Below are 14,464 nucleotides of genomic sequence, written 5' to 3'. Positions count from 1 at the left end.
TATCACTAGCTTAGCAGATTTCTCACAATTATAGCAAATGATTTTACAGGGTTCTCTGGAAGGAAGACATTTAGATGTGCAAAGCATTCATTAATCATGAATAATTAATAATTAACAATTATTATTTAAAATACCAGGGCAGGAAAAATCCCGGTGTGGATATTTTTGATTTGTAAATGCCAGGCTTTTAATTAAAAGAGAGGGAACATAATCATCAGTCAACTGTTTTTAACAACTAGCGTTCTGGGTTTCGGCTGCCAGATACCCCAGGCAGAAAAGGGCAACGGCTTCGCCAGAGCAGGGAGAAGTTTCCAGTCTGAAGGACGTGCCCTGACAGGAACATCCATCCCTGGGGCTGGGAGCCTGGAAGGGTGTCCCAGTGTTTGGGCATCACTCAGGTAACGGCTGCCTGGTCCCTAACGCCTTCCATGAGGCTTTAGTGCCAAGAGGGGAAACGTGAGGCTGGTGCACGGTGTCTGGCACACTTTAGTCCTAAAGCGGTGTCTCTCCCGGGGGTGGGTGGGAAACCCTGGGATTTTATAAACCACGGATGAATTAAAGGGTCCAGAGAAGACAGCAGAAACGAGGGACATCAGGGAAAGCCCAGGTTAGGGTTGCACAGACAGTTAATTCCAGGAAAAGTGAGGAAGGAGGGAGGGAGACATGGTAATTGCATTGGGTCATACAAAGTAATGGCTGTGTCTGAACAAAAATAAAGCACAGGGGACTTGATCAACACTCAGCAATGTTTTTGCTTGACTTGAAAACACCACTCCAGCTGAATATCCTATTCATATGAAAAAGAAAAAAAAAAAAACGACAAACTTCCCCCAGCCCTCCTTAGCCAGGCAGCGAGCTGAGAAAGATCCCCCCTGCAGAAAGCCTCGGCTGCCAGGGAGGACAAACGCCTTTTCAGAGTCACCCCCTTTCAAAAACTGAAGCCCCCAGTGAACAACAAGAGGATGCGTGAAACTGCAGCAGCACAGAGGTGCCATGTCCCAGCATCAGCTCGTGAGCTGGGGAGAAGAGCTCAGGGAGGACACCGCAGGTCTTTACACATCCTTACACCCTGGCGAGCTGGTGCAGCCCCTCCGCAACACAAGGGTTCCTGCACCCTGCCTTTGAGAGCCCTCTCACAGACAGGACTCTCCTCCGAGGGGCTCCGTGGGCTGCTCACCACCATATTTCAAGCCCTGATGAATCTGTCGCCACCTCCCACTCATCAGCCCCACAACGTCAGCGCCTACTCAATAGTCAAAGACCACATTGTTATCCACAACGGCAGTCTCCCTCCATCCCCACCGATCTACCTCCAAGCTCCTCGTTATGCCCTGGTACAGACATTTCAGTCTTTCAGGCAAGAAAGCAATAAAGCCAACCCTGAGGGTGCTCGACTTGCTCACCATTTCGTGTGACTGAAGGCAGCAAAGCCACACAAGCCCACAACCGCAGAGCTTGCGCCAAAGCCTCTATATAGGTTACCGGTTAATTAATCAATAGGTTTGATCCTTTTCAGACCCTTACAGAAACCTGCCTAAGCAGAGCAATTAGTATTAGGTGGGTTTCTGGTACCTGTTTTCCCACTTAAATTATCCGTGATTGAGAAGCAGCTGCAGGTGTGTCTCGTCAGCGTGAAATAGCTTGTAAAAGAAGGATCCCGGATCCATAATGCTTGTTTTGAAGGTGAACAGCAGCATCCTATACTGAAAGGTAATAGAGGTCTTTTGCAAAGAATTCCCACCTGAAACCCTAGAAATCATATAAGTAGACTGCATTAGCTACACATCATAAATATTGATGCTGTTGCTAAGGGGAAGGAGGGCTGGGTTCAATGTTAATGGACTGATGTTGGTATGCTGGAAACACTCTGGGGAGCAAAAGGGACAAAACACCTCTGTCAAAGGGAGAGCTGAGTGCGTCTCCTGTGGCTTTCGTGCAGGGCTCGTATGGCTCTGGGAACGCGCATGTTCCGATACGTGCATGGGTCATTCCGTGTACTCCTTCTCCGAGTTCCCAGTTAATTATGTGACCTTGTGGAAACAGCAGCTGCTTTTGCATCCAATCTTGGGTAGAGCACAGACCGCAGGCGTGGGTCCATGTGTCTTCATGCCTGGACCTTGTGTGTGCAGCACCAGCATCTGGCTTCGGTTGTATCCCACGGGGAGAGGGGATCTGCAAGGCTTTGGGTGCACTGGGCAAAAGCTGCCTTCTGCTCCGGTTGTTGTTGGAGGTACTTGATGAGCTTGTGCCGTTGCGTAAGGAGGATACGGCTCTTGCATTTTCACCACTGGGCTAGTGGGGTGATGGTGGGTCCAGTGGAGAATAACACACTGCCCAGTGACCGGAGGCTGGGCTGGGCATGGAGACAAAGCACCGGGAGATGGCCAGAGCTAAGCTCCATACAGCCACAGGTGGACTGATGGAGGAGGATGGTTTTGGAGAGTGCCCCAAGAGATCTGTCCTTGTGAGTTTGTTCTTGTTCCACAGAGCTGCAGGGATGGAGATGTCTAGCTGCTCAGCATCCCCTGCCCTGCAAACCTGTGGATGCCTTCAGGCAGGAGAGGAGGACTAATTAAAAAAGGAAGCTTCTAAGGAGAGAGGCTGCACACAAAGTAAGATGATGACCAACCACTGGAGCAACCCAAGCCACCCCACCGCCCAGGCGGTGACCTGGTTGGGGTGGCAGCCGCGTCTGCCCTCTTCCTGCTGCAAAGTGGGAACCGTGTTGAATTCCTACCCTCTGTTTGTCCACAGGACTCGAGAATCTGAAGAGCCCTTAATGGGTTAGGTATCTGAGAAGATGCTGATGCTGACAATCAGTGGCAGGAATTCCCCTCCCTCCTTTCCCCCTCCGAGTTTTTCCGCTCCCTGCCTTTACAGTTCCCGATGGTTTCCAGATTTCAAGTCCATGAGATGCTACACCGGCCAGGCTTCCACGGCTGCTTGTTATTCACAACAGAACAAGACCTAGACAGCAAATTGCTTTGTTGATCCTGTGAAGGGAATCGATCCTTGCAAGCTTAGTGCATCTGACATGTTTATTGCTGGCTGGGTGCAGGGAAGGATGCTCACAGGGGGGCTGGGGGGGGCGGCTCAGCTCCAGAAGGCCTGGTGCTCCCTGAGCTCCGTTGCAGAGCAAGCGTGAAGGCTGGGATCAACTGATGGGCTTTTGAGGCCAGAAGGCACGGTTCTGGTTGTCTGATCACCAGCACAGGTATTAACTCTGCTATCCCGTCTGCAGACACAGCGCCGTGGGCGTGAATGCGAATTAAAAGGCTGGGGGGGTCCAACTGAGCACGAAGGGGGTCTTGGGGTGACGCTGAGAACAAGGTGTTCTTGCATCAAGGAGTTTGTAGGACCTCTGAAGAGGATTTGGCTGTTAATGTTATTTATTGCGCCTTAGTCATTACATCTTGGGCTTTATGGTGCTAAAAGAGCTGCCCACCCTGGAAGAGGTGTTCCTGCTTGCATCCCCCAAAGACCAAGTCCTCTGCTCACCCCCTCACCCCTCCCGGGGCTGCGTGGACCGGACGAGACGAATCCCCTTTGGTTCAGAGACACCGAACCAGCAACGGGACTGGAGGGGAGTGGGCTGGTTTTTATTCACCATTCCCAGCTCTGCCCAGCACAGTTCAAAGCTCACTCCCAGCTAAAGAAAAGGAGCAAACGCAAGCCCAAACTGGGCTGGAGAGAAAGTGATTACTCGTTAATGGAGCCGCCCGCCATGAGGCTGTCCCAGCCCCGCGATTCAGGCAGTAAAACCCACCCACTGGCAGCCTCCGCCACAAACTTGTAAGATAAACCGAGTTCTTCAGAGAGAATAACAGATCATAAAGCTGCAGGACACGCACACGGATCATTAACGAGGTGGCAACGCCTGAGCCGACACAGACAGCAGGCAGCAAACCCGGAGGGTGCGGGAGCGGGTCCCTGCCGGGAAAGGTCCGTGGTGTCCCCGGAGGAGACACTACCCTGACACGGAGGTAGGACCGTGTGTGATAAAGCGAGTAATCGGCAAAAGATGCGAAGTGTAAGCAAATAGTGCAGGAAAACAGCTACTCGTGGGTTCCAGTACCCGGCGTAAATCTCACCGCTTGCAAGAGGAGGTGGTGTGCAGGCTGTGCCAGCGTTTAGCCAGCTTCAGGTGGTCAGTAAATCAAATAATTTTCCAGCCTGCACGTGTCTCAAAAGCAACTGTACGTGTCCAACGGTGCCTGATTTGACTTTTACTTTTGCTGATACAGACCCAGTGCTTTGCCACTCCAGCATCTTTCCCCTGACAGTTCATCGATTATCAAGCTGGAAGGGACAACAGTCATAAATTAATTTGATCTTGTTTATAGTATTCGTCTGTCAGACTTCCCTGAATCGATTCCCATTTAAACCAGAATATTTTTCGTGGCAGGGGGGAAACTCTATGCATGCCAGAAAACTCTCCTGAAGCTCTTTTGCATCACGCTCAAGCCCTCAGTGCCCAGGGTAGAAGCTTTGGTCACAGCCACCCACCGGCATCGCTTTGGCCCCAGTGCGGGGAGCAGCCAGGGCTGGCACGGGCAGGGATGAGTTGGTGCGGGCAGGGATTTGACCCATCAGTCGGTGGGAGGGCAGCGGAGCCAAAAATAAAGCAGTGGATGGAGAGCAATGGCCCTGAAGCCCCATCAGGCTGGCATTTGGGGTCACTGGTTCGGTTCAGCGTCGCTGGGGGCTCCCGTAGCTCCAACACATGGTTGGACTCGATGGGAGTCCCTTCCAGCCTGGGCAGTTCTATGATTCTATAACGCAAGTTACTGTCTTCACTCCCACGCTCCCCACCTGTGACAGAGCAGAAATAATTGTGGGGTTTTTTTTTTCTAATTTTGGGGTGTATAGCATGAGATCACCGGGGCAGGGGCTGTCTCCGAAGGTGGGCTCCTGCAACTGCAGAGCTCGGCTCTTCAGCACGGTCTCTGCCTTCCCTGCACAGCAAGTGATGGCCCAGGACCCCCCCTATGCGGACCCTGCCGGCCACCCCAGGTACCCTGCTGGTGGCCACCCCGTGACCCTGCCTGCCAGCCCAGGACCCTGCTGGTGGCCACCCCGTGACCCTGCCTGCCACCCCAGGACCCTGCCGGTCACCCCAGGACTCGTCCCCCCTCAGCGCTGCCTTCCCTTCCCGAAGGAGCTCAGCCAATTAACAGAACGCCCATCGTGCTGCTGTAATTGCACACTATATTGCTCTAAACAGTAACAACAACCAAAAAAAAAAAAAAAAATGGTTGCTGGGACTAGAGACTTGAAAAATCCATTAAAGGATTTATTTTTTATTTTACCCAATACCTTGGGGGTTTGAAAGCTCATCTGTGTGTTACTGCTCCAAACGGAAAAGCAGAATAAATGCATATTTGAAGTATTAAAAGCCCTTTCGTACTAAATCTGAGTACAAATTAACAATTACTAGTGCTGTCTAATGCCTTTCTGCCTCAACATTTTCATTTAACAGCCGTTCTTTTATCTTCAATGCTCCAGTTATTTTTTTCCTCCAAGATACTCATTGTTCAGTTGGGGAGGGAAGTGTTGTTTTGTTTGGGGTTTGGTGGGGGGTTTTTTTTTCCCCTTTCTTTCCAATTTAGCAGCAGGAATAAAGGATTTTATTTGCTGTTCAGGCAGGGAAAAAAAAAAAAAAAGAAAGAAAAAAGAGAAGGGGAAGGAGGGAGCCACCGTTCCGGCTGCTGGCACGGAGCCCTCTCCATGCTTCGGCGCCCAGGGATGGATGGGCTGGGAGCTGCTGGGGGGGTGACGCTGCACCCTCGCACCACAGCTCCGCTGACAGGGGCTGGGGACATTATTTTGGGAGGATGGGACGCTGCTGGGCACGGTGTCCTCCTCACCCCGCAGGCGTGCTCCTGCTGGTGCCGGGGTCCCTGCCCACCCTGGGCATCCTGCTGGCGGCTTGCAGAGAGATGCGTGAGCAGGTAAAACGTTTCGTGGGGTACAATTGTCACCTGGATTGTTGCACACCGGTGGCCAACAGCCTCCTCTTGCCGGCAGGTGGCAAAGGGAGCTTGGGAACAACCCGGCCGGCAGGAGATTTGGCGTGGTTTTGCTCATGAATGAAGAGAGGTTGGAAGGGTCTCCCCAGGAGAAGGAAAACCGGGTGCTGAGCATCCGCCCGCCAGCAGCATCGCAGCCCGGAGACACTGGGGGAAAAGAGAGCGCACAGAGTCTCTCGCCTTTCTTTAGGGCTGAGGATCTCAAAGCCCCGATGGAAAACGAGGGAAGGAATTAGCCGTGGAGTGAACTGAGGGCATGAAAACAGAAGGTTACCCCCAAGCCCTGCTGGAGCGCTGTGTGTGCTTCCTCTTCACACCCCATTAGGTTTATGGGGAAGCTCATGGCACAGCTGGGACCCGAATAACTGCTCTTGATTAGCGCTCGGCAAACAAGCAGGGCTGATGGATCTGAGCACAGGGGCTTCGGCAGGGAAGAAAGGCCAGTCCACGGGAAACGTATCAAAATATTGCAAGGGATGCTATCCGATTTCCAGCTGTCCTCTCGCCCCCGACAGACTCTGCATCTCTGCGGGTCGTGGGAGGGTTTTGGGTTGTGATGCTGGGAAAGAGCCGTGACATAAACCTCATCCTGCATCGGGACACGGCAAAGAACCGGCTGCCATCACCAGCACGAGCATCATCCTTGGGTGTAAGGAGAGAAAAAGAGGGATCCTGAAAAAAAAGTTCTAAATACTTTCACTTGTCTCAAACTTTTGGAGAAGGGCACGAAACGTATCTTTAAAAAAAAGAAACTTATTTGCATATTTTGCATAACTTAGCAGAAGACGCTGTGTGTTTTTGCTCTCCCCCAAGAGCTGTATCCAGCTTCTCTTTGATCTGGTTCCTCACATCATCGATAAAGCGCAGCATCAAGGAAGCACCGCCAGGGACGTACCGCGGGGAAGAGCGGGGAGCACCACGGCTCTCACCTTTGCTTGAGACCACCCCGGCATCCCTCGCACTCCTCCACGGGGAGATTTCTGCCACAACAGCTGGGGTCGGAGCAAAGCCCAGCTCGGGCAGGGGTCAATAAGGAAGTTTTGGGGCATTTCCTTGTCAATGGAGAGTTGTTCTAGTGGTTAAATCCACCCAGCCCCTTTGGGACTTCTGAGCCCTTCCCTGAGAAGCAGTGGGACCCAGTGGCCAGGGCACTGGCCAGTACCTCAGGAGACCCAAGGGCCTCCCCCAGCTCTGCTGCTGGTTCATTGGGTGACCTGGTGATTGCCCTTTCTGGCCTGCACCCATAGCGCGGGGCAGGGGGGTGCTCACTCCCTGCTGTAAAGCACTTTGAGATCTCAGACAGAAGCAGAAGGGCCCCAACGGCCCATGGCTGGGAGGGTTTCCATTTGGTTATTTGGCCGGTTTTAAAATGCGGTTCCTATTAGCCGCCTCTATTTCTCACCAGGGCGCACAATGTGCTCTCAGCGAGGCCGTATCATGCTTTGAAATTCAATTCATCGCAATCAGCAGCAGCGGCTCCGAGGGCAAACGGAGAAAGCCAAGAACGTCGTTGTCTCAGTTAATAAGATAACAATTTAACATGTGGCGGGGTTTCTTTCCCTTTTCCTCTGCCTCCGTTCAAACAGACCATCAGACATTTGGAGTTGCCTCTAAGTAATTTAGTAGAAAGGCTGCTATGATTTCAATCCCCCATCCACCCTGTTACCATCCAGCAATGCTTCTTGTCACCAGCCAACGGCATTTAAAATATTTACAGCCCTGTCTTTTCCCTGGGGAAGGATCAGAATAAATCATTGCAGCCTACAATAAATCAAAAATTAATCTCCCGAAAGTGCGAGGCCTGTCCGATCCCTCAAATAACAAGCAGCAGTATTTATCAAGTAAATTGGTGCCGGTGTCTGCATGGCGTTGCCGTGGGGTGTAATGGATGGGGTGGAAGGGCAGGCGGCTCAGCCAGCCCGGGGAGCCCAGACACTGGGGAAAAACGTTGGGCTATGGCTCTGGGGTCATTAAATGCCACCTTCCCTTGTCACCCGCGTGGGCTTGTTCCCCCGCCGCCATCTGGAACGAGAGCTCCTGTTCCCACGCATCCCATCTCGTTCTCTCCACGACCAGCGCGAGCTCCCAGCTCCGGCAGCACTGGTTTTCCCACCGCCGGAGCTGGGAGTGCTGCCACTCGGATGGAGCCACATGGAGCGAATACCCACGGTCTTGCTTTCCACGTGTGTCCCTGTACCCACGCAGCCCTCGCAGGGACAGCACTCGCAGAGCTCACAGGGACCAGCAGCTTGGGCCGAGCATGGAAAGGGACACAGGGAGGGAATCATTTATAAGATCTTTTACATGGTGATGGTCTTTTTTTTAATGTTTTCCAACATAGAAACTCTAAATATACTCATCCTATTAGCATATCTTAATAATGACTACTTTATGTTTTATATAGCCAATGTTTTATAGGATATTGTTCTTTTCAATCTCCATTGCACTATATACGTACGCACACACGCATTTACTACGAAGTTTTGTGCCGAGGCACCCCCAGCTCCAAAGCCTCGTCACTGCTGCAGGAAGGGCTCAGCTCCCGGGTAGGAAGCAGCACCCAGACCCTGGGGCTTCAAGAAGCTCCGGAAAGTCGGAAAATAAACTTCTCCGACTCCCACGCGCAGGACCAGCCGAGGAGCCCTTAAGGGAAGAGGAGCAGAGGGCGAGGAAGTTTTCTGCTCCTAGAAAGAGGAGGTGGGAGGCGCGGGGGCTGCCTGTGGCTCCCCAGGGGTGACCTGTCCCACAGAGGGGACGCTGCCGGGGGTGGCAGCGGGGGCTCAGCTGGGCAGGAGCAGAGACAGGCTGCACCCACCGCCCTCCCGGGAGAGGCCGAGGTGCGGGGGTTGCCGGTAAAGAGGAGCAGGTCTCTGCAGATCTCCGCTTTGGGTGGAAACGACTCGCTCTGCAGTTAGCGGAGCTCCAAATAGTTCTCGGATGCTTTGATGTAGATCACATGGGAAAGCAGCATGAGGCAGGGAGCAAAGAGTTTTGATGAAATTCTCTCTTAACAGTCTCCAAAGAATTTTTTTTTCTTTCCCCATGGTACGAAGCCCGTGCGGAAGCGATGCTGCCCAGCCACGCAGCCACCGGGCCGGCTGTAAAACTCCGCTGCTGCGAGCCACGTATAAAACCGCACGCCGAGCCGCCGACACCCTCACTCCCCCGCTGCTCTTCCCTCGCAGTAACGATCAATCTGCAGCTCTGCCCATTACTGCTCTTTAAAAAGCTGATTTATCCAAATACCAAAATAGCTCTTTCCCCCCCCACACCCCTAAGTTGGCAGCCCTTATATCTCCTTTTCCTGCAGCAGAGGAAAAATTTCCTTTTGATCTTTTTATTTCTCCCCCCCCGCAACAAATTAAGACTGAACTCATACGCAGTAATTGCTCCCCACAGATTTACTGTGGGCACCTCCTCTCTTTCTGCTGCAGCTCAGCATCTGGAGGGTTAGTCAATCTTATCAAAGAAAGAGACAGATGAAGAGATTAGAGGAATTTCTGGAGATGACCCCGGCTGTACCCAGGCAGTGCAAATATTTAACTGGAGACGGTCGCTGGGATGTCTGCCGGAGTCCCCTGATGCACATGGGGACGGCTCTGACATTCCTCTCTCAAACTTGTCTTTTGTTAGAGCTTCTCATGGCATTCGGAGCCTCCGAACTGCAGAGAGAGAGTGCGGATTCTTTGTGATGTTACTAATAGGGGCATGCAAACATTAGTTTTTAAGGAACATGATTTATAAGGTGTCATAGCCGTAAGGCTGGCTAACCTAGGCAGCAAATTAACTTGGGAAGTGCCAGGGTGCATTAGTTTGACTGACAAGCAAACAGCCTGAACCGGGTCAGCAGATTTGTTAGGTGCCTTAGCGCTTTCCTTAATGGAATCAGAGAGATCTCTTTAACAATAAATTAATCTCTGTCAATAGCACACATAATAGGGTTTTCCTGATAGACAGCTTCCCAGGATGAATCTCCGTCCTCCCCTGCACCTTCCCCCCCTCCCACCCCAGCACAGGACCATTTGCAGTGACGTGCACTCAGATGGCAGCAGAGTCCCAGGTCCCAGGCGGGGTTGGGATGTCTCCAGAGACGGAGACTCCCCCACCTCTCCGGGCAGCCTGTGCCAGGGCTCTGCCACCCTCAGGGTGAAGAAGTCCCTCCTCATGTTGAGATGGAACTTCCCATGGTCAGGTTTGTGGCCGTTACCCCTTGTCCTGTTGCTGGGCACCACTGAGAAGAGCCTGGCCCCATCCTCCTGACACCCCCCTTGAAGTATTTATAAGCGTTGATAAGATCCCCCCCAGTCATCTTTTTTTCAGACTGAAAGGACCCAAATCCCTCAGCCTCTCTTCATTAGAGAGGTGTTCTACTCCCCTCAGCATCTTGGCAGCCCTTTGCTGTCCCCTCTCCAGCAGTTCCCTAGCATCACGCCTTTTTTTTTTTTTCCAGTTGTTGTTATATTATGGCATTTTGTCCATAAACTCAGTTTCCTCTTCATTCCATTTTCTCTTCACTTTGCCAGAATAACCCAGACCTGTTGTTCCTCTGGCTGTGCCCAGCTCAGCTGGGTGCCAGGAGCCCCGTACCCAGCTCAGGGGGAGGGATGCTCAGAGCGTCCCTTCCAGCGGAGGCACCACCCATCCCCGTCCCTCTGCTGCAACGACCAGTTCGTGGGCAGCAGGACGCGAGCTCAACACCAGAGCTTCCCAGTGAACCTCCCATTTGATGCAATCCCCAAAACACAGTGTTTTAAGCAAAAGCCTTGGGCACGGCCCTGGTGCCTCGTGACCTGCTGCAGGAGGAGGTAGGCTTCACAGCTCCCATTCTCCTGCTTTGTACTAAACCTCAAGACAGCAAAGTTTTTATTTATAAAGCTATTCTGAGGTTTTAGCAGGATTTTACAAAATTTGCCAACTGTGTACACACGTGGGTGTGTGTTGACTTGAGTGTTTTTCTTGTCATGAGTTACACAGACGAGAGATTACTCTGTTCGGAAGGAAAGTCTCCTTCCATCTCTTCACACCCGTTTCTCCATGTACTCATCTCTCTAGCCAGCTATCCATCATCTCTCAGTGGCATAACCATCCACCATGTAATTATCTACCTATGATATTTTATGGCTTGGCTATCCATCCGTATTTATCTTTCTCCACCTAAACGCAAACACCCATCTGCTTAGTCTAATTGCTCTTTCAGTCTCCCCTTCCCCTGGCGGTGCCGGTTTGCCCAGGGAGCACCCTGAGGGTGATCTCAGGCAGAGCAGGAGTTAAACCTGAGTTTAAACCCAGCTCCAAGTCTCTCCCAGCAGCAGGGAGTGTTTCTCAGTCCCTCCGGACATCACAAACAACAGGTACCCTATGAACGCACGTAGCATCCAGAGACAAACACATTTGCAGCGGCTCAAGAACGAAGATGTCCCCTTACCCCACACCTGGCTGCACTGCAGAACAAGCTCCAGCAAGGACACAGGCACGCACACCCTTCACACAGACAAATCTAACTGGTTTTCACCCATTCTTCATTGGAAATCGGTCCAGGTTCTTACCCAGCGGTGCACACAGCCTGCCAGCGATACTGTATTTATGGTATTACTTTTGATTTACCTCTTGTTGGATCTTATTCTCACCACATCCTTGTTTTATGTGGGATTTCCTCCACTCCTATTTGTCTCCTCTTTACAGAGGGACACGCCAGGCGGGGGAAGATTGGACTTCAGAGCCAGCTGCAGAAGGAACATCTCGGTACATGGAATCTGGGTCTCCAGCAGCCCTGCCCAGTGCCTTCGCCAAACCTTCTCCTCAAAACAGCAGCGAGTTGTTTACAATTATACAAAGAGGCTCTTTATTTACCACAATTACTAACGAGAATGTATAGAAAAGAACAAATTATGAGATGAAAAGATGGCTAGACTGCGTTTTCCTGCCAAAAAAAAAAAAAAATCAAGGCTGCTTTTGGCTCAGACTTTGGTCTTCTCATATCACGCAGACCAATTTGCTTCTTCCCTGGGGGAAAAGGGAAACTCTGGCCCCGTTGGGATGTCACTCGCATTTGCTGGGGTGGTGGTTTATGGTCACTCGCGGAGAGGACGAGCCGGAAGAGGGATGCAGACCCTGGCTGTCACTGGAGATGGAGGCAGAGAGGGGAGGATGGAACACGCTCCATCTGAGCTTGTCAAGGCGTGAGGAGCTAAAATTGGTGCCTACCTGACATGCCAAAAGGAACCCGAGGCTGCCGCACAATTACTCTTCCAAATACAGTGATGTTTATCCTGCAGCAATTTTCCATAATTACACTGACGGTACCTGACAGCCCCACGTCAGCCGCCGCAGGAGCAGTCCCTGGCAGTTGATGTTCTCGCTTCGTTCCCGCTGCCATGCTCCTTTTTCCCCCCCTTAGTGCTACTCTCCCGCTTTCTGACTGTTTCAGTGACTTTTGACAAGAGATCCCAGGTCAGGAAAGTTGAACCTGGGTACGCCTTGGCTTCACCAGGGATGGGGAGGGGTTCAGCCACCAGCTGCAGGGGAACCAAAGACACCCCCAGCCACCCTGGGATGGGCGCGAGCACCAAGCAGCGGCGTTTGCAGTGAGCAGCAGCGTTTGTTTTCCAGCAACCGTACAAGCTGGAAGGTGATGGAAGCAGATTTATCCTGGCTTTCAGTTCCGGGGCTGAGCCCTGTAAATCACTGCCAGCACACTGACTTCAAGGAAAAACAGTGGATTATCCCACCTGGGCTCAGCTCCCTGCAGTGCAAGGATGCTCCTGGCCAGGAGGCACGTTTGTCCCCGCCGGTGGCTCTTTCAGTGCTCACAAACATCACCTACAGCTTTTACATTTTGTGTGTCTGGTGACACAAGAGTTTCTCCTGGAAGGAAGCTCACAGCCTGAGCTGGATGCAGCACAGCTCCTCTCAGCTCTCAGAAAGGACAGAGAGCTGGGAAAGCATCTCCCTCTCCGCAGCCATCCCTTTACACGCTTCCCCGTGCGGGCACAAAGAGCTGGGCACATCACTTCCACTGGAACTCAGCTTTCTCTGCTGGCTCTGGCTGGATTCAATTTTAAATTGCCTCACTTCCTTTGAAACCTCACCAGGGACTTTCCCAGAAGGCTCATCTAAAATTTTCCCTCTCTACTTTCAACTCAATGAAAATTTTCATAGAATTTGCCCTCCTTGGGAAAAAGAAAAAAAAGTCTGTTTTTCATTAGAACAACAAACAAAATAATAAAAGGTTGAACTTCCAGATGAAACATTTCATTTTTCAGGTGTCAATCAGTCTCTGGCTTCTCATTTTTTCAAGCTCTTGATGAAAGCAGCGTGTCTGAAATGAAAGCCCAAGCTCCCAAACCGTGCAGTCACCCTGGGGATCTGGCCCGTGAAACCTGCCCAGGTCTTCCTCTGGTCTCCATTTTGCTCTGCTCTTCATGCAACGATGCAGAAATCCTCTCCTGCAGCCCCATGCATCAGTAATGGTACTCCTGCACCCCAAATATCTGCTTGAAAACACCACACGTGGCTTTTCCCTTCTCCTTACATCCATTATTGATGACCGTGGCCGCGTTAGACCTCTGCAGAGCATCCTGCCGTGCGGGGCAGGCAGCGGGTGCGCAGTACAGCTCCAGGGCTTGCTTTTCGGAGGCGAGGAAGTCCTAACAACTTCCAGTGGTGCCGCCAAGTCATCTGTTCTCCTGCTTCTTAATTGGAAAGCCAGGGTCCCCCCCCTTCCTCCGGGGAAGCCATCTGGAGAAGTCTGGTGAGAGACGAAGAAGAAATGCAGGAGACAGATGTGATCTTGTCTTGAACGCACTCCCAGAGAGGCTACTCCACGCTTATTTTTGATCAGGACAGTGGGTAGCTCGACAGCAGGTTGGAGAATGTAAATAACCTCCTTCAGCCGAGTTTTTATAATTAATTCACTTTGCCGAATTTCCCGCTGTGTTTGCTCGCTGCACATCAGCCTGGGAGGAGGCACAGCCACGGGGGCAGCAGGCCAGACCCTCGCCACGCCGCTCTGTCTCCAGTACACCAGTGCCAATTTGCACCAGACAGAAGTAAGGAGCCCCAAGGGGCTCGGTGCCACGGATGATCGAGGGCCGCCCAGGCGGCTTGTGCAGGGAGGTGATTTAGGGGGACACTTCCAGGCTTTCGTCCAGCATCTAAAGTGCAGATCAGCAGGAATTTCAGCATCAAGCTCCCCGTTGTCCATGTGTCCGTGGCTGACTGCAATGGGAGCCATGTGGGCAGCAGAGCTGCTGAGCCATGGGGGGGTCTGGAGGGGAAGGGGGAGCACAGGGTGCCCCCCAAAAAGCCTGCTCCTCACCATCCTAGGCTGCTCAGCAGCATGAGCTGTGGTACGCAGGAGACTGGGGCTGGTGTTTCTGGATGGACAGACCCACCAAAGCAACAACCCCAGACAGGCCCTACACGTGCCCCCCGGC

Source organism: Larus michahellis, chromosome 21 (genome assembly GCF_964199755.1).
Source record: "Larus michahellis chromosome 21, bLarMic1.1, whole genome shotgun sequence".
Taxonomy (NCBI): Eukaryota; Metazoa; Chordata; class Aves; order Charadriiformes; family Laridae; genus Larus; species Larus michahellis.
This window is presented reverse-complemented; position numbering follows the sequence as displayed.